The sequence below is a fragment of the Strix aluco genome, chromosome 24, assembly GCF_031877795.1.
Source record: "Strix aluco isolate bStrAlu1 chromosome 24, bStrAlu1.hap1, whole genome shotgun sequence".
NCBI classification, from domain to species: domain Eukaryota; kingdom Metazoa; phylum Chordata; class Aves; order Strigiformes; family Strigidae; genus Strix; species Strix aluco.
The window spans coordinates 7965867-7989354 of record NC_133954.1 but is presented as its reverse complement, the minus strand read 5'-3'; the positions used below and the strand labels follow the sequence as shown (position 1 = coordinate 7989354).

General features: G+C 48.0%; 1 long non-coding RNA gene across 1 annotated transcript; it reads right to left on the bottom strand.

Annotated features, from left to right (window-relative positions):
• Positions 1-2942: 2942 nt before the first annotated feature.
• Positions 2943-13252, bottom strand: LOC141934017 (uncharacterized). Its single transcript, XR_012626259.1, has 2 exons — positions 11706-13252; positions 2943-3235 (listed from the first exon to the last, which is right to left on the bottom strand). It is a non-coding gene; the product is annotated as an uncharacterized LOC141934017 (long non-coding RNA).
• Between the last annotated feature and the right edge of the window lie 10236 nt (positions 13253-23488).

Below are 23488 nucleotides of genomic sequence, written 5' to 3'. Positions count from 1 at the left end.
AAGCGAATGATTGACACGGTGTTGGAGCTCGGTGCGGCTCTCAGCCCAAATGACGCGGGGTAACGGGGTCAGTTTTACCAAGTTATGATGATAAATCCATTTATTGCAAGATGGTCCGATGGCGTCGTAAATGTTGGTTAAGGAAAAGGTGCTCTCTATGATTACGGCAAAAGTGTTTCTCTGGACTTCAGCTGTAACAGTCTGGATCAATTTGCCTCCTTTAATCTATTACCCCTCCGCCCTTCTCCCTCTCACCCCAACACTGAAGGATATTTAAAGTGAAGGGCAAAGAGATTTCTAGGAATGATAAATCATCGCGAATCCTTCCTGAAGTGTACAGAGATGGAAGTCTATATTAACAAGCTAATAATAACATTGAGGGGTGCTAATAGCCTCCTGAAATGAAGGAAAAATATATTTCGCATTTCTCTCTGTCTGTATGAGAGCGTGCGTGCGTGTGTGTCCATATGTCCGTGCTTACACAAAACGGATGTGGGAAATTGCTATCAGAGGTGTTTTACTGATACTGGAAGATCATGAAGGCGCTTAAAAACCTACACCCAAAGCCTTAGACTTTCCCTTATTCCTATAAGCGGTGCTTTTCCAGGAGCATCTGCCCTGCAGCCTGATGGAGGGACGTTTCCCCATGTCCAGGACCAGAGCTCCCCTAAATGAGGCGCTATTAGGAAGCTGTCCATTTTCATTTTAAAAAATCGAGAGGGTCGGGATGATGGGCAAGGAGAGCCGGAGCTTAATGCTGGAGGTCAGATTTATTTTTAATTTTTGCATCCAGCAGGGTAGCAAGAGCCCCCCAGCCAGCTCAAAATCCCCCCAGTGCTGGAGGAGCAGATTCAGTCCGCAGGCTCCAGCCAAGGTGAGGTTTGAGGAGTGGCTGGGGACCCCTCTCCAGCCTCTGGGCTAAGATCTTGCCAAGCCAGCCGTGGGTGAATGCCACCAGGTGAGTACCCCCCACTGCCCTACAAACTCTCCTCTCCTTTTCAGGGGGGTTAATCCAAAGTAACTCCACTTCACCCCTTTCGCGTTTAAACCGGTGAAGGCAGAGAAATCCCCTAGCAGTGAGCAGCGTGGGGCAGGATCGCTGCTCTCTCAGTGCATCTCACACGAACAGGGGGTTGTGTGAAATGAGGGGGGAAATTCCTGCTTTTTCCAACTTTTCACATTTCTATCTTCCCCCCCTTCCCTTCTTCTAACTTCCTTAAGAGTTGGGAAGGTTTTGAAATGAAGAGACCCTGTGTCATCAGACATGAAATACGAGCTAGTTGCTCACATTGTCATATTTCTCCGCTTTATTGCCTTTCAGAAATGATTTTTAAAAATCAGACTATTTCACAAGAGATTCGGAGGGACTCTGCAAATGTTATGAGAGCTTGGGAAAGGAAAGGGCTGATTTAAGTGTGTTGTGGAGATTAAACTTGCTTGGCACATGGAAATGTGTTTATACAACTGATGGATAAACAGCCGTGTTGGTAACAGGGTGTTGAATAAGTATAGATGAAATTATTGAACGTTAATTGAAGCAAAACACCTGTTCTCTGCTTGCTAGATAGATTGGCCATGTCTTACCTGTAATAAATATATTCTTGGAAAAAATCCTGGTGCGCCTCCTATAAATAATGATGAACTATGTCAGCATGTGAGTATATAATTTTCTGTAGTATATAAATTTAAACCAAGAAGACTCTTAGGAGTGTGGCTGTGAGGCAGAAACCAAGGGTTTTCAGATCCCTAGCGAATGGAAACCTCACAAGAAGATCTGCAAAATCCATTTGCTTTTCCTCCTCTGGAGGTTTCCGTTTGTTCAGTAGTTTATTTTTTATACATATCCCCATAGCTCATCTCTTTGTAGCCTTTTCTGAGAGGGGCTTAAGGCAAACTACAGCTTCATCCCAGGTCTGCCCGCTTGGAGAGACCACGTCGTGCGGTGCTGCCTGCTTCGGGTGGCACTATATAGGCGTTTATATTTTCAAGCCTCAAATAGAACCCATCAGAAATTACATTAAAAGCTCTTCTGCCCGCAAAAAAATCTTGGAGAAGGAAAAGTCAAGGAGAAAGAGACTCGGAGCGGAGTCTGAAAGTCTAAAAGGATGAATCTTTGGGAGAGAGGAGGCAGGATGTGCGAGCTTTGCTCGGCTCGCAAACTAGATTAATTTTAGATATGTGGTTGTTGTGACTTGGTAAAGGGAAGTGGAACTGGAAATAGTTATTTAAAAAAAAAAAAAAAAAAAAAAGTCCGAAGTGGAAACTTTTTCCTGCTTTCAGAATCAGCGCCAAGTGTATTTGGCTTTGAGGAAAAAAAAATCAGAGTATTGTCAGCTTGCAATGGAAAGCCAGAGGCTTCTGAACTCAGATACTGTTTATAAATAATCTTTATTGTTTGTGGAGAGAAGGAATAATTTCCAAATAGTGCTTTGAAATGCACAACTGCCAAAATCCATCCTTAACAAACAACTCTTTGCCTTGGCATTCTGAGCTGAAAACAACCAAATATATTTTTTTTCCTAAATCTGCAGATTTTAAGTCTGTGCAATTGCCACCTTTTACTGATTTATAAGTTTTGGCATAAGAAAGAAAGAGAGCGGATGAGCCATTTCTTAGCGGAAACATATTTAACCACTTTTTAAAGACGGTTGTTATCATTTATTAGAACTGGCACCTTCTTCCAGCTGATTTTGCCTCTTTCTCACTGATCTGGAGAAGGCAGAGGAGACCTGGGGGTGCGGAGCTTTCCCCCCCGTCCTGATGCACGGGCAGGGCAGGACGGGGGAGGGTCACCAGGATCTTTACACGGCGGCGGGGTGTAACCTGCGTTACTTTAGGCATATTTACTTCTGCAGTTTAGGTTTGGAAGCCGATAAAGATAAGCTAAAAGAGGATAAAAGCTGAGAGTGAACTTCACGGCTATGGAGAGTCTGGAGACCAGATTCTGAGATAACCCAGCCTTCAAAGGGCTGAGCATTTATTTTAGGCGATATAAAACATTCAGAAATTATACTAATAATAACAATAATAGTGATAATCACAACAACAACAAGCGAATAACTTTTTTTTTTTTTTTTAGAGTCAGGAAACAGAAATAAAAATCTCAGCATAAAGCAAACATAATTTATGAATTATACATTTAGGCAAGTCTAAGAGGTTGTGAAAGAAACTTCAGTCACGGACCCCTCCAAACGCACGAAAGCGCAACAAAAAAATCCCTCCTGAAGAGTAAAACCTTTAAAAAGAAAAAAAAAAAAAGTGAAATAAGTTTCTGTAGCCTAAAAGCCGAAGGATCTACCTTTGCCATTTCCTGTGCTAGCTCTCAGTTTGAATGCTGCCGTCTGTTAAAAATCCGTAAGTGGTGAGGAGGGAGGGAGGGGGGGGGAATTCCTTGTCTGAAGGGAAGCAAAAACAAGTTACACATGTGGGCAATTTTCCAAGGACCGAAAGTATACTCTGGCTAAAAACCCCAATTCCAAATGAGGTTTGTAATCTCAGCAGTTAATAAAGCATTTAGATCCCCTGTAAAGTAAAAGCGTATGTGCATTTGAAAAGGGAAGTTGGAAGGACAGAAAGTTTAAATAAAGTTTGATTGTTGTTCGGGAACCCACATTCTGGCTACTAGACTAATTTCCACCCCCCCCCCCTCCCGCCTCCCTCCTTGAAATAATATTCAACTCCCAAGGAATAGCTGGGCGCTGCCTCGCTGCCGCAGATTTTACACCCCGGGAGCTGCTGCGGATTCCCCTGGCTCTGTCTTGGGGTCACCACGATAGAACTGGAGACACCCCCCCCCCCAAAAAAAAAAAAAAAATCTTCCAAATCGCATTAGTCTGGGAGGAAGGGAAGTAACAGCCCGTGATGGTGAGAAATCTGTCGCTCCCACTCAAGGCAGGGGAAGAGGGTGGGAAAATAAAAGCACAGGTACAAGAATTAAGTTGCGATGGAATTGTTTCCATAAAACCCGTAGCATGAGCCCCGGTAAAATAAAAAGGGGAGTTTCTTTCGGATAGGCTCTTTCCACAACACTTTTGCTCGTAATTAAAACTCATCCCGGGTCGGGGTAATATCAGACAGGCTGGACCTTGGCAGGGGAGCAACTGGGGGGAAATTTGTGGCATTAACCGCAGTTGCTCGTTGCCTGGAAGCGCAGAAATGTGCAGCATGTCGCAAACCAGCAATTACTACGCGGAGGAGAATTTTTTTGTAGCCATCCCCACACAGCTTCTTCTCCAGGTAAGGTCGCTCTTATCTTTCTAATTCGGAAAAGAAGAGAAACAAACCGCTCCAGAGGCAGCCGTGCCTGTGGGACAGGCGGGACCCCCTGCCCACCGCACCCTCCTCTGCCCGCTCCTTCCTTCCCAAAGCCCTTGGGAAATGAGTCCCAATTCCCGTTTTCAGGCAGCAATACAGACCCCCCGGGCCTGATTCTGATCTTTCCCAGCTCTGTCCCCCCCCCATTCTCCTCCCTGGCCCTTGTTTCCTGTATTTACGTGGGTAGGAGGGAGATCAAAATCAGAAGCCCAGACATTTACAAGGCAGGTTAGTGGTTGCCTATGGGGACATTATTACCGAATAGTTTATGATTAACTTTCCCAGATTGTCCTTTTCCGTTTAAGGGCTTTGAGTTAGGGCACAAGCAGCACGTTGTTTCTAAGGAAGGAGTCACAGGGCTCCTGAGTTAGGTAGAAAACTCTGAGTTATTTTACGCTGTTTGACTTTCCCTCTCCTCCCCTCGAGCGGCTGTTTGTTTTATAGGCGAGATAGGCGCTATGCCTACAAGAATCACCAGTTTCGGGAATAAAGCACGCACCAGTTTAAAACCCATACAAGTTTTTTGTTTGTTTGTTTTCGTTTTCTTTTTACACTCCGAGTGGAGAAAAAAACCTGAAACCCAAGTAATCCCCTCGGCCACAAAAAGTAGCAGCAGATGGTGGTTTAGGCTCTGGATATGGTATCAAAGTTTAATTCTTCAAGCCTCGAAGGGAGATCCAGTCCCAGGCTTATTTAGCCGTGGTCTGGATCATGTGAAACTTGTTTTTATGCGTATTTGAAACACCAATGCAGAGAAAATCGCTTCCATGAGCTGATTGCTCTCTCACACAACTCTACGGGTTTCCAGTTCGCAGAAAGTGGAATGGGTGGACTTCAGCCAAGCACACACTCTGACACGCAGAGCTCTCTGCACTCCCTCTTTCTCACCCGGATTTTTATAGGTTTTGGCATTATTTTTTTTTGTAACTCAGCATATTCCCACGTGCAACACGTTGAGATACGGAGGAAGGATGTGGTGAAACTATTGTGGGCATTTCTGACACCACCTAAACCCTTTTATTTCGCGAACTTCGCGGCCGTGCTCCTTGCCCAGCTTCGTCTGAAGATGTTATATTTGATGAACTTACAGATCAATGCCCAGCAATGAGCATCACCCGCGCATCTTTGCGCGGTTACGTGCGTACAGTGCGCGGCTTGGCATTTAAAGACGTGGGCAGGTTTCCTACGAGCTGCAGGAGCTCCTCGGTGACTAAATATTCACTATTCAGCCCACAGGGCTAAGTCGGGCATTTTTACCTCCATAGGGAAAGGCAGAGGGACCTGCTCGCCATCCCGGTCCCTATAAACATTGCCAGCGAAACGACAAACGTGGAGCGCTGCGCCTTTAATACTCTTATTGCCTTTAATAAACTTATTTTAGCGATGGGGACAATTAAACTCATGAGCTGGACCCAGTTCTTTTGTGTTCCCTAAAGCCACATGTTATCCTTTACACGGAGGAGCAGATCACAGCTACTAAAATAAGACACCCTTAGATTTCTTATAGCTGTGTGTGTATTTATAGGGATATATTTTTAGGCGAGACACAAACTTTATTGTGCATACAGAGGGGTTTGTTAACGCGGGGCTGCCTGTCGCTGGGGAGGGGGATTTTAGCCTCTGAGAGGCGCCGCAGCCTAATTAGACCTTTAATAAGCTCTTGATGATTCGGGGCGTGACTGCGTTGTCTCGCAAAAGGTCCCTGAAACGGGGATTTAAACAAAGAAATCATCACCCCTGCCCCGACGGTGCCCGGTGCGGGGGCCCGGCGGCGGCCACCAGGCCCCGGGGGGGGGGGGACGACCCGGCCTCGGGGGAGGGGGGGACAGCCGGTCCCAGCGGCTCCGTGCCCGGTGCCGGTGCGGTCCAGGGGCTGGAGGGATGGAGGGAGGGAGGGATACAGGGATGCCACCCCTTCCCCATCCCTCCCGGGGCAACTGCCCTCAGCAAACAAGACCGAGGAGGATAACTGGAGTAAATCAGGTAGTTTGATGTTCTTGTGTTTAAAATTAAAAGCCCAACAACATGAAACTACCTAATTCACAGAGCAGTTCTAGTTCAGCCTTGGGTCAAAGGCTAAAATTCCCAAGAAAGGCGCCTGGGCGGCCATTTTGTTTGACATCATCTGCAATCTGAACTTTTATAATAGAAAACAGTTGCTAGGAAACAAAAGCAACAAAAGGATCTTTTCAGAGACGAAATAAAACCCCTCCGATTGCACGAAATAACTATTCAAATGATTTCCTATGTACAGTGTCTGGAGCGGATCCCTCCTGCAGGACTTTACAAATAGTTTACAAATAGACCAGAGGAAACAGTAAAATGCTATTGACTTTGAGAAACAAGCGATTATCGCAGCTATAAAAAAGAGCAAAAATTCCTAAAGTTCTTCCCCCACCTCCTCTGGAAAGCTAATTTAAAGGACCGTTTCCGATATGAAGCTGATTTATCAAGACTTCGTATTAAAACTCTATTACCAGATTTTTTTTGTATCTAAACCTGCCAGCGTTTGGATAACTTTCCGCAGAGAATAGAGTTAAATCAGTGAGTTCCGGAAAAAAGGCAATTAATTCATATTCTCCTCCCCTGAAAGCAAGTATAACGTGATTCATTTAAAGGAAAAAAAAAAAAAAGTCAAGAACGTATAAATCAATTAAAGCAAGAGAAAAAAGCGTCATTGTGACTATTTTATAGGTGTAAACAGCAACACAGAGAAACTTATTGTGTCCTTTCCTCCCTCCGACGCGCTCCCCGCTCTGGAAAAGCGTGTTATAAAATAATGACTGGGTGGTGATAAAAGGGAGAATTAAAGCCGAGGAGAGGGGCCGGGAGACGGCCAGGCCCCGGGGGCTTTGCTGAGCTCCGAGCAACTTCCGCGGGGGAAGTTTAACAGAAAAAAAAAAAAAAAGCCCAAATTGCCATCTAGGGGGAAAAACCAAAACAAAACAAAACAAAAAAAAAAAAAAAGAGGGACCATGTATCCCCAGCCCATCGGGTGAAGTCACAAAACACGTTTATATGTATATATTTTTATATATGGAATAATAAAGTCGATGTCTTACCTTGTAAGCTGGGGGTTTGTCCTCAAGTGGATTAAATAACTAAACAGGGTGAGCAAAAGAAATAATAAAGGCTGGAAAGACAATAGGCAGAGATAGCCCCGTCCCGAAAGGGCAAGTTTAGGGGAGTTTAAAAGTTCATTCAAGAAACAAATCCTCTGAGTTCAAGAGACGCACAGAGGAGCCAGAAACTTGACTATAACTTAGCTTCATTTCATTTGAAAAAGCCTTTAAAAGCCTGGATGGGACGGTATATAAATCTATTGTACCGGAAATACAATAAAACTTAGCCATGTTGTTGAACTTCAAACAGTTTACACCAGGTCGGGCGGGGAGACGGGGCGGAATCCAAAAACAAACAAACAAACCCACAAAGAACAGGCACCCCCCGAAAAAATCAAACAGACATTTGAAAGAGAATAGAAGGGGGGAAGGGGGGAGCATTTTTGGGGGGAATATTGGCAGCCTGGGGGTTTGTTTGTGTTTTTACTTTGTGCGAGGTTAGAGCTCTCTAAATGCAGGGAGGGAGGAAAAACATGGTCTGATTCCGCATCTTTGGTATACGCAAATGTGATGTGAAATGAATACAGCTTTTGCTATTATTTCACAATTCATCATTTCTCTCTTTTTTTCGTTTTTGATACACAAATATAGGCAGGTTCAAGTTTAAATCAAACCTGCGGAGGGAAAGAACTTAAAGTTTCCTATAAAACTTCACTTACGTTTACACATGAGGGACCTATAGTATTACATACCTCTAGTACGTATATGCGATATGGGTTTGCAGACAGACATACAATCTGCTGTACTAACATGTACCACACCTATCACAATTTAAAAATTCGTCGAATATTTTCTATTTCCTACAAAGACGATTAAAAAAACCCAACCCTCTAGACCCACTGGCTTTACTCTTTATGCCAATGCAATTTGTAAAACAAAAGTCGTGGTCACACTTGAACTCGTTCTACTAAAAGCTCTTTCTTTCAGACAAAACAGGCAGGAGGAATATATTTTAACAGAGCTTTCACTGCTGCAACTTGGAAATGAAGCATTCCCCCCCTCCCTCCTAAATTGCAGATTGAAAACGTAAATAAAGAAAAGCACTCTAGATAAGCGTGAAAAACAAAACCGCATGTGCCATTTAATTTCACGATTAGGTTTAAAATAAATAACAGCGAGGGAAAAAAAAAAAAAAAGAGAGAGAAAAAAGGAAAAAGAGCCCCAAATTTAAGTAGGTGATGTATTAGGTTTAATTCTTGGGCTGGAATAACATTTTAAGGTAATGGCATTTTTTTTTTTTCCCCTTCTGGCTGTTGCTAAAGTTTTAAAAGACATTTTAAATTCAGACGTCAAAGACAAGTTAGAGCTCTTAGACAGTAAATGGATGTCTTAGCTATAAGATAACTTCTACTTGTCAGGGGAATAAGTGCTAAAATAATTAATAGGCTGGGATGGGAGGGATTTGAAGTGTTTGCGTGAGCATATATCAGTAAATGTATATATGTGTACATATCCATTACACACACACACTTACATAATAGAAGAATCTATTACAGATCATCCAAGGGAAATGGCACTGAATCTCAAGATCTCATTATGGGTTTCTTTGTGACTTACTTAGATCTTCACAAAGCGGTATTTTTATTAAAATATGGTTATAGCAGCTGGTTTTCACAGTTCCCATTCATCAGCATTAGCCTTTGGGAGTATTTGGTGTCCTCTCCTTAGGAGTCATGCGGATATTCCCAAGCGGAATACGTTACAAACGGGAGGTGCTTGTCGCATTTATAAGAAAAAAATTTAAAAGTTGGCCTTAAACCCTCCTCCTTCCCTCCCCCTCCACATGGCTGTGCCTGGATGTGAGTGGGAACTAGCCCGGCGTCGGCTCTTTCTCTTTCTTCCAGCTATCCATCAGGCCAAAAGACACAAAACTGCGCTGTGATATTTCTTAACCACCCACTGCAAAAAAAAATATATTTTTTTGACGTGAATGCTTGAATCATTACAGCTGCCGTAATAATAATCGTTTTAAAAAGAGGAATAAATAATAAAATACCGCCCCTCAGCTGGCCGGGGCTGTATTTAAACCGCTCGGCTCCGGGAGGAGCGGGCTGGCCCCGGGGCGCGTCTCCCCGCTCCGGGCGGCGGCGGGGCCAGTGGCCTCGGGGCGGCGCTCGCCGGCCGGGACCCGCAGCGCCCTGGGCCCGGCCGCGCTCCGCAGAGCCGGCTGCCAGCTCCCGAGGTGCAGCTTTTGTTTCTCTGCCAAGGAGAATACAAACATTGTCACTATTTTTTTTTCTCTCCCTCTCTTTTTTTTTTTTTTTTTTTTTTTTTTTTTTAAGCGAAAGGAGGGAAAGCAAAGGGAGCAAAGAGCTTTGGAATAAAAATGAAATTAAACTTTCTGCCTTAAGGAGAGCCGCATTAAAATACAAAAAAACCCCCAAACAAACCCACCCAAAATACATTTCTCTGAAGTCCCGTAGGGCTCTTATGGCCCACGCAAGGAGTTTTGCTACGCCAGGAATTCCGGGTGGGCGGAGGGGTGCGAGGCACACGGGGTGCCACGGCCCCGAGTAGAGGTGACCGGGGGGTCCCGTCGGCCATGGGCAGGCACAGAGGAGGGGAGCGGTGCTCGCCCCTCCTCGGCCCCGGGGTGTGGAGGGGCAAGAGGAGCCCCGAGCAAGGATCTCCTGCCCTGACATGAGGGGCCAGACCCCACCGTGGGTCTCCTAAACCACGCCAAACCCTGCCAGGGGCAGCTCCGGCTGAGGTTCCCCTCGCCGGGGTCTGCGGGCTCGGCGGGGAGAAGCAAAACCCCGAGAGCGGCATCGCCTCGGCTACTTGTTGCTGCGGGAAAAAAAAAAGTTTTCCTCCGAGGCAAGGGAGACGCACGGATGGGGTGAAACGGGAGCCCGCCTGAGCCCCTCGGCCTGGCCTCCTGCCCTTCCCGTCGGGGCTGGGATTTGCTTTTCCGTCTTCGGGTTCCCCCCCTCCCGTCCCGAAAACACGGTGCCCACTCTTCTCCTGCGTTCAGGGGGAGCCGGGGCCCCTGATTTTATAGACTAAACCCGCAATTAGACGGAGTCCTTAGTCCCGGGCAGGGAAAACCCAAGGAATGAGCCACGCGTGTCCCCTCAGCGCTCCTTCCCCTCTGCACCCACTTCCCGAGGAATTAAGGGAAAGCAAACTCTTCAAAGGCCTGGGTTTAAAAGCAGAATCCAGAAAAAAAACCCCAAAACGTTCCCTTCGCTGCTCCATTTAACTGGAAAACTCCAATTGATAGCAAGGAAAAGGCGGTGGGAGCTCCCGCACCCCCGCTTCGTGGAAACCCCTTATTTCTTTGCAAGGAGAACTGGAAACCCAAAGGTGCGGGGGAGCAAACCCAAAAACCATCTCGGCAGCGAACAAGTAAGCACCTTCCCCCAGCAGCCGAAATGAATTTGGGGTGTCCGGGGTTGCCGAAGGTGCCTCTGCGGGCTCCCGGCTGAGCTCAGCCCCAGCCCGGCCCGGCCGCGAGGTCCGGGACCCGCCAAAACTGGGGGACCGGGGAGAGCTGTTTCTCTTGGAAAAAAGAAAAAAAAAAAATTAATCTCCAGACATGCGGCAAAGTTTCTGAGTTAGTCAAATGAGGCTTCCTTTAATTAGCAATAGAGGCTTTGGGCGGAGGGGTTGGGGCTAAGCCGTAAAAAGTAATTCTTACAGGTACAAAAAGAGTCAGAAACGTTACGTTGGCTGTCATTAAATAAAATAAATCAGCAAAATATTTTGAACAAGCCGATGATCAGACAAGAAATCGATCGGTCAAGAGCATTTAACTTTCCTGGATTAAACCTCTCGCTTTGCCAAGACCGCTACAGGTCCAACAACTCGTGCGAGAATTTATTTTGCCCCGTAACACTCGCATGCCGGAAAAATATTTCTAAAATCTTCGTTTTAATAATTTTCAGGAGAGTTTTTCTTTCTTTTTAGGGATTCTTTCAGTTGCTGTATTTCGGAGTATTTTGAATTGCACTTAAATCTCTGCAGGAGTTTTCCGTTGGGAAAAAAAATAAGAAAAAAGGAAAAAAAATAAAAGGAACAATATTGATAAAAATTCTCTGGAAATGAGCAACAGAAATATATCCAACACCAGGCGGTCCCTTAAACAAAATACTCCATTTGTTCCTATTCCATCCATTTGTTGGGAAATTCAATTAAGTCTGGCTACCTTCAATTATTTACATAAGCCCTCTGTCCCGGAGACTTTAATAGGTTTCTTCTCTGGTTTTCAACATTGTTATTAGAAATCCATAAAGCAGGGGAGGGACAGGAAATTAAATTTAAAGGTACCTCATTACGGCACAACTGCTTTCCTAGCTCTGCATCGCTGCGGACGGACGCAAGTTTATGCAGACGGAGAGAAACACATGGCGACATGAAAAGGCTGAGTCCCCCTCAGCAAGTGGACTTGGCAATCCTGTCGAAATGACCTTTTAGTTTCAAGTCTAGCAAGCAGCCTTCCTTCCCATCCCACCGGTGCGCTCTGAGAGTCAGCAGAGAGGGGGAAAAAAAAAAAAAAACCGAGGGAGAAAGGAAAATCGTGCGAATGGTAGAGCCACGTAAGTAGAAAGCGTGGGTTGGATTGTTATGATTATTTTTTTAAAACTAGGTATGAGCTGAGAGAGGCTGAAATTGGGGTGTGGGGGGGAATTTATTCCCGAAGGCTTTCCCAGCCTCTGAGCCAAGCAGGATTTCTCTGCGGTGAGCTGGAGCTGCGACGCGGCCGCCTCCAATCCCCGAGTCCACGACGCAGGTTAGTGGCTTTAGTCAGACAGATAACTAATTAAGTGATGCTAATGATGAAGAGTCGGATCAATGATTAAAAAATAAATAGGCAAAAGTCCCAGCAGAGAAACAGGCGGGTGGAGAAGGGGGATACGAGCAAGGCGGCTTTGCCTCCGATCTCTTTTAAAAGAAGGCTTGAGGGTTTTTGAGAAGACGGAACCTGAAATTATCATGAAAAAATAAAGAAAAGGGAAGATAAGCAAGTCTGCTCGCCCGTCCAGAGAGCCGGCTAGCGGTTTTCTACCCAGACGTCTGCAGCTGAGGAGGAGGGTAAAGTATTCTCGGGAAGCTACATGTGGGAAATTATAAAAGACCAACGCGTTACGAAAAACGCCTCCCTCTCCAGGCTCCCGGCGAGGCCGAATCCAGCACCCACTTACCTGTCCGTGCCTTTCCTCCCTCTCTTTTTTTTTTTTTTTTTTTTTTTTAAGCAAATGCTTCCCCTCCCCCTTTAAAAATACCAGGGAAATAAATAAATAACGGCAGCCCCTCTCCTTCACAGAGGCATCCTTCCACCACTTGTTACAGCCGAGCAAACCTTCCCCAGCTCCCGCTGATTTTGGTTTGACTTTTTTAAGCTTTTTTTTTTTTAAATCCTAGGGACTCCTGGTTGAACGTTAGTCCGGTTTGAGAGCGAGGGTGCTGTAAATTAATTTTTAACCAAAGGGTCATTGTGTTAGCAAAGGGGAAAAGAACCCAACACCTTCCCTCCCCCTGTCTAGACAAAATCACGCTGTTTTGACGGCAAACTGCAGGCTTTCCCGCTCCTCCCTAATTCCTGCTTGTTTGCTGCCTTCTATAAAGCAGGGGAGGGGAGTTTAATTTTTATTGATTTGTTTTACCCACCTTGGACTTCTCGTGCTGTTATAGCATCTTTAGACCTGTCTAAAGATGGAGTTTCCTGCCGCCAAAAAAAAAAAAAAAAAAAAAAAAAAAAGACTTTATCTTCTCTTTTACTTCCCCCCGGTCCGTGAGCAGCCTCCAGCACAACTGGCACCTCAAAATTCCCCTCGGCAGCGTCTGTCCCGGCCGGTGCAGAGCCCCCTCCCCAGGGGGAGACCGGGGGGGGACTCGAGAGGCACCCGGGAACCTGTGGAGGCAGTGGGTAAAACGGGGTGCCGCTCGCTGGCATCCCCCCCCCCCCCCCCCGAGTCGGGGGGGTGACAGGGGTTTTCCAGCCTCCCTTCCCAGGCAGGAGTCTGTGCCACGGGGGGGGACACACGGGGGTGGGCAGGGCTCTTCTGGGCCGCCCGAGGGGGGAGACACACCCCAGACGGAGTGGAGGGGAGGCGGCAGGACCCGCAGCCCTGGCCGCTCATTTCCATCCCCAAAGGAGGTGCCCGGGGTGGGGGGGAACCCCACTTCCCCCCCACTTTGCAATAGGATGGAAGGCAGGGAGGGAGGAGAGGCGGCAGTCAGCGCGGCTGAAGGAGCGGGTCGCTGCCAGGGGAAGGAGCGGGCAAAAAAAGATATTTTGGGGTAAGGGGGGGGTGGGGGGAGATCTCTGACCATTGACTTATCTGTTAGAAAACGCGTCTGCAGGCGAGCTCACCAATCCGGGGCGGCCGAGGCTGCTGAGACCATCCCCTGGTGTCAGCTTTAATGGGAAACTTCACTGCTTTGCAGAGGGGGGGATGTATTTTTTAATATAAAGACCTGCAGTTACCCTCGGCTTTCCCTTCGCACCCCCCCCACCCCCGCGCTCGGCTCCCAAGCAGTTTGCTCTATTTCCAGCCTCCCCATTTTTGGAGTGGGGTTTATTTTGGGAAAGCCCTTTGCGGAGGTGAAGCGGGAGCCTGTGGCTGTGCCAAAGTATGAAAACCCATCCCCAAAAATAAAAAAAGAGAGAAGGAGTCCTGCGGAGAGCTGACGTCCAGCCCCCCCCATTGAGCCCGGAGTTTGCAAGGCGGGCTCGAAGGCTTGGCTTGCCTGCAGGCTGCACACAGCTACGTGCAGAGGGGGGCAAATATTAAATAGTATATTAAATATAATATATAAAATAATATATTTTATACTACGTACTGAATATTCTATATTAAAAACAAAAAGGCCGTGGCATTTTTAGGGAAGGGAAGACCTCCCGGCTGGGTTTGTTGCTGTAGCGCCGGGACCCACGGAGGGATGAGCCGGGAGGTGACACCCCCCACCCCCCCCGCCCGGCTCCTCCTCGCCCTTCCCGGAGCCAAACCGGAGCTGGGATCGGGCCGCTCCCGCGGAAAACCCGCGCCCCGCGGGCTGCGGCGCTGCACACGCGTGGGCCTGGTCGGGCTGCAGGAGGAGTGGGGGGGACAGCAGACAGAGCACCCCCCCCACCCGAATGTACCCCCTATGCTCCGATTCGGCCAACCTCTTTTTCCTACCCCCTCCCGCAGGAACTCAAGTTCTTGGCCGGTGACTGGATGGGGACCCTCCTGCTGGGTTGGCAAAGCCGGAGCTGGGGGGGGGGGGGGGTGTCCCTCAATTTGGAGGTTGCCTGGGGGCATGGCCAGCTCAAAGGAAAGCCGGGTTTCGCAGGAGGACGGCGCCCAGCCCGCTTGCTCTCTCTTCAGAAAGGATTTATACGCAGGATTAAATGCCCGGCCCCGCACAGGAGAATTTAACAATCAGCGAGAATTAATTCTGACTCTGTCTTTAAGAAAAATGATGGTTTGTGGCACAATCCTCCGCAGGGCTGTCATTGCAAAGAAGAAATCGAACCCCAGCGCCACCGGAGGGTTTCCGATGGCTGAAGGCACCGTTTCCAAAACGGCTCGGACTGAAAGGATGGAAAAAAGGGGAAATTTGGTTCTTCGGTAGAATCTATTTATCCAATTTCTTTATTTGTAATACTCTTTCCCTTCTGGAAATGAGCCTGCGGGGACGGGGTGGTGGTGGAAGCCTATTAAAGCTTACGCCAGTAGGAGATAATTTTGCAGTTGCATCTGGTTGTATCTTCGCGACACATTCTCAAAAATATAAAAATATGCCGATTTTAATAGTTAATAATGGGAAATAATGGGGGAAAAACCAACCAAACAAAAACAAAACCAAAAAAACCCCACAAAAAAATCCAAAAAAGGAGTGGGATTTGACAGATTCTGGAAACCGTAAATGTAGCCCAAAACTTGATATAATAAAAAAAGACCCCAAACCAACCCCAACCAAACCTCTGCTATAAAACAACTGAGGGGGGAAGAGAGGGGGCACATTTCCGAGACTCTGAGCCCCGGCGGGTTTTTGTCCCCTCTCCAGCCCCGACGCTCCCCCCTGGCCGGGACTGACCTGGGGCAGGACCCGCTCCCCGCACTTCTCCGAGCCGCAGCCGTGAGCTGTGAAATTGGGGTGGTTTTCCCTATTTCATCTGCTTTCTGCCTCCCATCTCCTTTTCCAACCTGTTCCCTACTTGCTCTCGCAACGGTCATTTGCACAAAGTCCTTAATTGAAAAAATTTTTTTCACTTTCAGAGTCTGATTCTGCACTGCGCTCTCTCGGGGGTGGGGGAGAATTTGCTCTTCAGCCTCGCCCCCTCCTCTTCCCCCAGGGACCAAAGTCCAGAACCGCTTTGCACGTTGATCTTGCGGTCCAAAGGGTCACCCGTGGGTGCTCCCAACGAGCGGGGGGACAAAACCAGCGTGTGCCCGAGGGGGACCGGCCGTGACGGTGTGTGCCCCCACGCCGGCCCCGCTGCAGCCCCGGCCCCTCTCCGTGCACTTGCTCCCTTGTCGTTACCGTCACCCCATCACCGGGAGCCGTCGGGGAATTGGGGAAGGGGAACGGGAAGGATAAACGGGAGCAGGACTTTAAAAGAAAAAGTCCAGGATTGAGTTTCGGGTTGTCTCGGCTAAGAGGAGTGAAAATGGGCTTTTTTGCTTTTTTTTTTTTTTCCTCCCCCTTTTCTTCTTTTCAAGCAGAAATCTGTCGGAAAAGCGTGAAGGAAAAGGCAGCTGGATCCCGCGGGCTGCGGGAAGAGGACAGGGGATGTGATCATCCCTTGGAAAGGACCCTCGGCCCTCTCCAGAGGTTTTCTTCTGGACATACTCGAAGGATGATGCAGGGAGGGCTGGAGAGGGCTCGGGGCGTTATCACCGCCCGGAGAAAGCGGCTGAAGGGCCCGAACTAAACACACGCCGTTAAGGCGGGTGGGGTGGGGGCTTTGCTCCCTTTTACTCCGGCCCAAATCCTGACAATCGCTCCTCGACTTGCTTTCAGCCGGGGGCTCTGTCCCCTCCTCACCGTGACGGGCTTTACTAAATTTACTTCGCTTTTGGGTTTTCATGCTGAAGCCCCGCGGCTACGATCGTGCGGCGCCTCGGGGCGGCGGGTGCCGGGGGAGGGGGACACGCAGTGAATTTTGCCACATGATGCAAATCACATGAGAAACAACCCCAAACCGTTGCCTCCCCAAGTTTACTGCCGGTAGATATTAACGTGTTTTGCCGCCGGTGCTGGAGGCGACCGGCCCCGGGCCGAGCATCCCGATCCCGGTGGAGCACGGGACACCCCCGGGACAGCCCGTGTGCCCCCGGTTCATAAAGAAACCTTCCTTGTAAAAGTCACTTTACATCTCCTGAGCCTGAGAACTACCAGGTAACAACTTTTTACGACCCGACTCCCAGGACACAGTTTCATTTCATTCCTTAACTCTCCATCCCTTTCTCTCCTGGCTGAATTTCCCAGCAAGAGATCCCTCCGGGTTTAGCATGAATTTAAACACTCAAACCTTGCAAAGAGAGCTGATTCACGACCTGGCCTTAAACCGCAGGATTTTCAGACCGTCTGGAGTTGAACTTTGATTCCAGCTGGGGGGATTTTCGGTTTTTTAAAAGTCCTTGGGATTCCCATGATGGTGGGGAGAGCCCCTTCGCCAGCAGCAGCTCCGGTCTCTGCAGGAAGGTGCTGAGGCTGGTTTGTCCCGAGGGTTTCCTGGCCCCGGGACATTCCAAGGGCCACTCTGCTCCCGTGTAGGCCCAGCCGTCCAGGCAGAAAAATCCCAACCCAATCCCAGCCTGAAGCAGCTGGAGAAGCTCCTCAGATGTGCTGCTTTGCTGGTTTGCCTGGTTTTCCTTCTAATTACTTGTGCATTTTGGAGTTTGAAGAAGGAGCTTGGTGGGGAGAGAAGGTGAAAAAAAGGAGAAAACGGCACTGGAAATCCCATCAGGGAAAAAACACAAGAGCAAATCCATGGCTTAATTCCCCTTGAAAGTGGATGGATGTGACTTCCTCTCCCCCTCGCCCTCCCGGCCCTTGTCCGGGGACCTTCGCCTCTTGGGTTTATGGTTCTCCTCTCGGTAGTGTCAGCGTTTCACGCCCTTGATGACACAGCCTCCCCTTCTCCAGTCTCTCTGAAGGTTTGGATCCCAAATAGAGCCAAAAAAAAAGACTTTTCCAGCTCTGATTGTTCCTGTGCTTGGGAGGTGCTGTGGGCCTGCCCACTAGGCTGCCAGTTATTCTTTAGATATAAAGAAATAAAATAAAATGAAAAGGCCCCCAAATTAAGAGGTGAGTCACAAGAACAAAAGGAGATGGTGGGTCCCAGCAGCAGAGCTCGGCGTCTCTCCCCTCCAACAGAGCAAAGGCAAGTTGTGGCACCATCCTGAAACTATTTAGCTCACATCCATGGGAGATGGGGGCCTTTTAAGGTCTCTTCTCCCTACCCCACCCCCAGAGCCACTACCCCTCATATATTATTTTTACTAATGTGGTGGGATTTTTTTTTTTTTTTTCTTTCTAGGAGGAGGAGGGATTTGTGTAGCCAGATCGGAGGAATTTGGAGAGAGAGAGAGAGAGAGATCCCCCTGTTGACTAGAGAGATGTTGTTCTTGGGATTAGAGATGTCTGACCTTGAAGGTCGCAGGTCACGGTCTTGAATAAGGAGCAGGAGTGTGAGGTTGGGATTGAAACTTGAGGTGTGTCTGCTGGAGATCACAGGGAAAAGTCTTCCAAACAAAGAGGAATGCCTCGGTCAGGGCGAGAAAGGACAACTTCCCCAAGAATTATGGGCTTCTTCCGGACAGTCGCATACCTGCAGACCCCCCAAAGGATGAGCCACAGCTGAGGGAGGGGAGAAAGGAGGGGAGAAAGGAGGGGCAGGATGGCTGGAGCCAAAAGGCCCCATTATTTATTACTATTTGCATTCTGGGCAGGCCCAGAGGCCCTGATGCTGGTGGGTTTATGGAGCTAGGTGCTATGGAGAGTGATAGAAAAAACACTGTCACTGTCAGGGCAGGGATGGCTGCCCAGAAGCATCTTTGCAGGAAGCGAAGAAAGGAAGAGATTGCCCCAAGGACAGGGAAGTAACACAGAGGCACAGCAAGAGTCAGAGTCTTGAATCTGTGTCCATGACACCTATCAAAGTCTTCCTTCTGTGAGATCCTGCAGAGCTCTGGGGAGTTGCTCACAGCTCTGTGCCTCAGTTTCCCACCAGGAATACCACTCAGAGAAGCAGAGAAGCCTTGTTTCAGAGCAGAAAGGGTAGAATAGATGACAGAAATCCCATTTCTCTGCTGGGATCTCCATTCAGATGAGGAAAGTAACATATTTAGTGGTCCAGAGCCATCTGGCTTCTGTCTGTGGGCCACAGAGGTGGAGGTTTGTACATGCCTGCTTCTGGGTACCTGTGCACAGGCTGTGCCCCTGCTCCGTCCAGAGGGTGAGGTTATGGGAGCAGGATCATGGTAGGATCCTGCTGATGTCCCCTGTGGAAGATCTGCACATCCCACCAGCTCCAGGCAGTGCTGCAGGCACCATCATTGGCAACAGATCCCTCTGGGTATTCATCACAGCATTAAAGCCCATGTTCAAATATCTGCAGGTCAGTCCCCTGGGCCAAGAGGAATGAAGCACACAGGAAAGTGAAGATCCAGGACCTTCAACGCAACCTCAGCCCACCTCCCTGAAGCCCCAACGTTTGAACAGACTCAGCTCCAGACCCTCTGCCAATGTCAATATGGTCTAAATGACCTCAAGGATGAAAAGCCCTGACTCTATTTCAACATTTTTTGAAGAGAGCAGTGAGGAACTCATCGTATCACCCGTGCAAACCACGCATGGAAAGATCTGCAGTAAAACTCCACAGGCCAGGACTTGCTGCGATGCTTAAGCCCATCCTTAAGGCTTTTTTCCTTTCCCGTTTTCGGGCCCGGTGGTCGGGAAGGGAGAGGGTGGGGGCGAGAGCAGCCCCCTGCCCCTGGGAGCAGCCCCGAGCGACGCTAGAGGGAGCCCCGGGCTCAATTAATTAACGAGCGAGAATTAACCGAGTGGGAAAAACATTGGAGCTGGGAGAGAAAGTGAGAATTAATTTACCTGTGCTATCATTGGCCTTTCAAGCTGTGTTTATGCCGATATATATAAAAAAACCCCTACGTGTGTAGCAGCGAGATGACACTAACCCAAGATGCAAAAGGAAATGGCTTTGTGCGTTTGTGATCTGATTCGGGGCAATTTGGGCTCTAATTGATTTAAACGGCTGTCAAACCCGCTTTCCCGTCTGCCTAGGTATTTATTCTTTACTTTGAAGCATTTGAGGGAAAGCAGAAGGCATCAATCTGTCTCCAAAATGCCTTTTTTATGCTGGTATTGATTTTTGAAGTGCCTCTGGAGGAAGGGGAAATGCAAGGAATAAATATTACGGAGTTCAACATTTCCCAGCCTGGCCCAGCCCTAAGCTCCTGCCCAGGGAGGCCAGAGCAGAGCTGCTCTAGGGAGGTCCCCAGGCCTGATCCAGAGCCTGCTGAATGCTGGGGGACCACAGCCAAGAGGCCACAGTAGAGGGTCGCAGAGGCCAGGGCCACCCTTGGGTATCAGCTGAGTGGCTGCAGCAGAGTCCGCTGTGTTTTGGGGTGCTTGTAGGGTGCTGCCTGCATGCAGAAGGGTCTTCAGACCCATGCTGAGCCCCAGCCTCAGTCTCCCCCTCCCCTTCCTCCCTCTGCAGCCCTTCCTGCACGGTGCAGAGCTCTGCTGCAGCTCTGGAGCCTCCTGAAGGCTATGAGGGGTTTTCAGGGGATGTAGCAGACCTAAGCAGAGCACCTGGCGGGGGGGGGGGGGGGGTGTGGAAAGGGGGAAAGGAGCCCCAAAACAAGTCTCCATGACGTGGTGGATGGGCTGGAACTGGGGCTGTGTGGTGGATGAGCTCAGGCTTCAGTGTGAGCAAAATTGAACCAAAAGGGAGCTCAGCAGAAACGAGGTCATAAAAGCTGTTGTTGGGCTTATTTATTATCATTTTAATCTTATTAACATCCAATTCAGTGGCTCTTTGGAGAATAAAAAACTGATATTGTGTATTTATCTTGACAGAAACCAACCAACCTTAATAAAAATGAATCACTTGATAAAGGAAAAAAGGGAATCAAACGTTTCTGAAGTTTTATATCGTCTTTTTAATTAACTACTCTAATATTGCCTAAGTCTGTAGGAGGGGGGAAACTAGAAAGTAGCAGAGATTATGTAAAGGGTTTACTGTATCCCATGTCCTAGGTGTAAATAATGCTGCTGTTAATTTAAAGCCAAGGCTGCCTGTCTTTACGACTTCACTGCACTCCCATTAGCTCTATCTTTATACAGTGTCATGGGTGCAAATAGATTGGGTTGAAAACTTCCCCCAGAGCCACTTTAAAGTGACTTCTAATCTTTCCCTTTAGTGGTGTTAATTCAACTTCACAAGAGTGTTTGAAGCACCATTAGGCAGAGAAATGGACCTTCTCTCCTGCTGGTGCCCTTATCCAAATAGCAACGTTACAAAAAAAAAAAAAAAATCTGTTTCATATCAGGCCAAGTCTCTGGGGCTCCGGAGAGCAGCTGAAGGAGATGTGGGCTTCCTTTTTATGAGACTTAAATACATAAAGGATTTATGCTTTGCATTTCTGTATCACCGCCCCGTGGAGGTCTCCAGGCACCTTGGAAACCTCCTGCCTCTTAGCATGCAGGACAAATGGCAGCAGCTGCTGGAAATGCGGACAGAGAAAGAGCTGGGGACACAGCCAGGGAAAGAAAAGAGTCCACGTAACCCAGGCTGGCTACATATTGGCATGCTGCTGGTGTGTTTTTTTTACAGTAGGACACCAAGGAGAGGTGGGAAGTGAGGTGCTGGGAAGCCTGACGTGTTTTGCAATAGGCCATGGTCATGCCTATATGCCTGTCCAGCGTCCTACAAGTGGGTGATGGGGGTGAGCAAAAGTCACGGTGTTATCTGTCATTAGTGGGAGCATGGCTGGGCATTAGCAAGCAGGTAGGGTTACAAAAGCTGTGAGACCCAGAAGCATCGGTGCTGCTGGGTGGAGAAAGGTTTGTCACATGCCTCAGCCCACAGCACCATCCAGCCCCACTGCCAGCACCCACCCCAGGTTCCAGCATGGCCCAGGAGCAGATATACAGGGGCAAAGGGATGTGCTCAGAGTGCACCTTTGCTGAGGATAAAGTCCCAGCCTCTGGAAGCAGCAAGCTAAGAAACTTTCTGACCTGCTGGCTCTGCCTGGACTGTCATGATTGACAGCCAAAGTTGGATGCATCCTTCAGTAATCTGTTGGATCCCTTTCTGACTCTGATTTACAATTTTGGCTTCTACATCCTTCAGTAGCAGGGAGTTCCACAGTATTTGGTGAGAAAAAACCTGTCCATACTCTGAAACAGAGAATAAATATTCCCCCAGACCCTTCCCTTCGCCTTCCAGGCTGGGACAGACCTCTATCATCCTCCATCTCAACCAGCTCTCTGCTCCCAGCAGCTTCGTCAGCAATAGATGGTGTGGTTACCCCAAGTTTTGATGGAGAAAATCTTCTACTACAGGACAGTGTGCCCCGGGGGAGACAAATAGTCCCTGGGGTCTGTCAGGTGCAGGGATTAGAGCCCAAAAGGAAAGACTGCAAAGTCGTGGGATGCAACTTTCTCCTGTCCTCCAGGAGAGGGCAATCCCTGGCTGGAGCTGAACCGAGAAACGCTGCTTAAAAAGAGATGTCTGGGAGGATTTTCCTCTTTCGCTGCTTCTTCCAAGCAAAAGCTCAAATTACTGTGATGGAGGAAGGCTGTAAAATGGCAAACACAGATGGGGGAACTTGCAGGGAGTGTAGGTTTGGGGTAGCCAGTGTTTCTTTACACAGTAGCATTCATTAATACAAACTGGCTCTAGGAAAAGCAAAAAGCAGAGTTAAAAATAAACTAGAACTTCTTTTGAATCAGTTGGAATGTTATGCGGGGTGATCCCCAGATAAGCATTTCTCACCATTTATTTTCATTAGGCTTGTGTTGAATTTATCATCTTTAATCTTTCTTTTTAAAACCCAGACAGAGGATGCAGTTGTATGTTGGGTAAAACAAGCAGATCTATATGTGGCCTCCCTCTCAACCTCCTCCAAATACTTGATTTCCATGACACACAGAGTTTTATTTATGCAATACACTCTCACACCAGCAAATATATTCTTCACCTGCCTTCTGGAGACAACCTAGTGAGCAAGGCACTGGCAAAACTTTATTCCAAGTTTTATTCTATATCATCGGGTATCAGATCAAATAGCTCAGCCTCTTCTCTTCTCAGTTTCCCCATCTGCAAAATAAGGATCATGAAACTGTAACATTTTGCAAGATGCCACATTGCAGAAGCCATGAATTAAACATAATTTTCTTCAGATGTCCTCTTTCTTAAGAGGGCGGTGAAGATCTGAGCCAGTATTTCAAAAGTGTTTTGTTCTAAGTGTGAGAGGTGTCCCATGCGTTTCAGTGAAGCTTCTTTTGAGTATGGCCTTAACTTTGCACTTGAATGTGCCCAGGAGTGGCAGGAGGGAAAAGTGGGGAGAGAAAAGGGGTCAAACTGTTTCTGAGTAAAGACACAACCTGCTCAAGGAAGGCTGCTCAACAGCTCAGTGATTTCCCAACCACTTCCAGGGGGAATGTTTGGAAAACCTAATGTACAAGTACTGGAAGAGAAGTGGATATCCCACTGGGCTACTTCATCCTGGTGAGGGTGTGTGGCTCAGAGAAAGGATATCTGGAAAATAAATGAACAAAACCTTGCTAAAATAGTCCTTGGAGCATCCTGTCTGTTGCTAACTGCTAACTGCAGAAAGAAAGTGGGAATGAGAAAAAACCACTCAAGCCTGGGAGAACTGGAATGCGGAGCTTTTTTGGCACAAGCTGAGCAGGAGAAGTTTCCAGAAGAAACAACATGAGTGAGAGGATTATTATGAAAGGCCAGAGTGTCAAATCTGTGCTGGGAGTTAAAAGGAGCCCATAAAATCCACTCACCAGAAATGGAGCCAGAGCAAGGTCTGGAGTTAACTCCTTAAAGTCTACAAAACAGCGATAACCATCAGGAGTGA